Source organism: Carlito syrichta, unplaced genomic scaffold (genome assembly GCF_000164805.1).
Source record: "Carlito syrichta isolate Samal-C Ts95f unplaced genomic scaffold, Tarsius_syrichta-2.0.1 Scaffold305163, whole genome shotgun sequence".
In the NCBI taxonomy this organism is placed as follows: Eukaryota; Metazoa; Chordata; class Mammalia; order Primates; family Tarsiidae; genus Carlito; species Carlito syrichta.
Genome location: NW_007249259.1, coordinates 160,627 through 162,861, shown reverse-complemented (window position 1 = coordinate 162,861; position 2,235 = coordinate 160,627).

Here is a 2,235-nt window from a genome sequence, read left to right as displayed (position 1 = left end):
ATTGCCTGAGCCCGTGGGTTCGAGACCCGCCTGGGCAGCAAGACCTCATCTCTACAAAAATTAAAAAGTCAGCCGGGCATGGTAGCACATGCCTGTAATTCTGGCCACTTGGAAGGCTGAGGTGGAAGGATCACCGGAGCCCAGCAGGTTGAAACTGCAGTGTCCGGGAGCAGCCACTGCTCTCCAGTCTGGGTGACAGAGTGAGACTCCAACTCAAAAAAAAAAAAATCAAAGGTCAGCCAGCAACCTGCCTCTGGGATTCTTAGTTATGTATCCAGGAGTGTCTCTGATATATGGCTGGGCAGTAATTATGCAAAATCAATAGTGGAACTTGCCATTTTAGCTCACAGTTGCCCCCACAGTGAGTCAGCCTCACTGCCTACCCAGGGTTCTCACTGTCATCCTTTCTGTCCTCCTCCAAGATGGGGTCTTTCACCCTCATCACCCACCTCCTGGCTGTTCTCTCAGGTAGTCCCACTTAAATAAAGCCTGTGTTATAATGTGGCTGGGCATGAGGAAGCCCTGGTTCGAGTGCTGTGTCTCTGGCACAGGTGACTGTGCCCAGGGGAAGCTGGTGCATTCTGGGACAGATTTGAAAAGATCTGGAGGATTTCTGAGTATCTCATCTAAGACTTCTGAATATAGCTTTAATGTCTACTGCACAGGTAGGTGTGCCAAATGCCTGGGAAATGTCTGAAGGGGATGAGGATGATAGAATCTAGTGACTCAGATACCCACTACAGGCCAACATCCAAGGCCACATCACTATCTCTGCAAACAGTTCTGACAAAACTGCCAACATGAAGTGGAGTAACTCCAAGGTCTCAGACACTGCCATGTATTATTGGGCAAACACACATCGAGAAAAGAGTGTTGAGAATGTCAAAAACCCATCTCAATTGAGGCACATTCTGGAGATTGTAGTGGCACTCTAAGGACCACCCAATTTAGCCACAGAGGACAGACTGGTTGTGCCATAAAAGGGAGAACACGCAAAGAACAGCAACTAATGGTCACAGCCTTTATGAGACAGGACAAAGGACCTAAAAATGGAGGCATAAGCTTCTTGTGGTTATGTGGATTCTCTGAGGGAGCTAAAACCTTGTAATATGCAAAGTAGTCCGTGATAGATATTACACAATTAGAATCAAAACACCAACATTGGCATGTAAAATACTGGTTTTTGTGGGCGGAGCTTAAGATGGTGACTGGACATGTCGGCCTGTGAATGTTTCCACCAAAGAGTGTCCATAAAGACTCTCTGTGTGAGTAGGCATGTGCTGGTGGGAGAGTGAAAGTCCGTCTGAGGAAATACTCAGGTTCATGCACGCAGAAAACCCCTCTGAGGGAAATTGCAATTCCCCACACCCCTTAGATAGTAACATTGCATACACAATCATTTATACCTGAGAAGAGACTGCAGAATCCAGCTGATTCTCAAGACCTGGAACCTCAACCACAACATCACAACTTGTAGGGTATCAGCTGGAGCCTTGGATGTGATCAGTGGAGAGAGAGGAATGGGAAGAGCCGGAGGGAAGCCCCATATGTGGTAAGGAGATGCTGACCACAGTCATTTTCTCTGTCCCAGGACCATAACTGCTCTTCATTGCCCCACTCAGCTCTACCTAGCCTCCAATATGGGACCTAAGATAACCTCATCAAACTGGGAGAGATAGAAGCCCCTCTCCAATTTTGGACTGGACACAAATAGGTCAGATCTGAGTGGCAGATATGACAGACAGCAAGCTGGGTGAGTACAGATCTGATTCACCCTCCTTTCAAAGAAGGCCTGGGCCATTTGAGCCAAGCTGTAAGCAACCATGTCTGCCTGCGGTGAGAACAGAGGAGAGAGGATCGAAATTAGATCTGAAAGGATGTTGAACTTACAAGGATGATCTCAGAGCCAGGTTGGTTTCTCGTTTTCAATTTTGTCTGTTTTGCTCATTTGTTGTTGTTTTATTGTGGTTTTCTTTTTTTCTCTTTCTTTCCGGCTTTGATAAGGTATTAGTACTTGTGTTATTTCTGTTATTTTACTGATTTATTTATATTCTTTAGACTTTCAGTGTGTGTATGGTAAGAATACTTTAATAGGCAGGTGTTTATTGGAGATGTATCTGTATGATAATCTGAGTGATTTAGGTTTGTTTTTTTTTTAATTTTTTAGTTGGAATTTCACTCTGTCGCCCAGACTGGAGTGCAGTGGCCGCTCCCGGCCACTGCAGTCTTGACCTG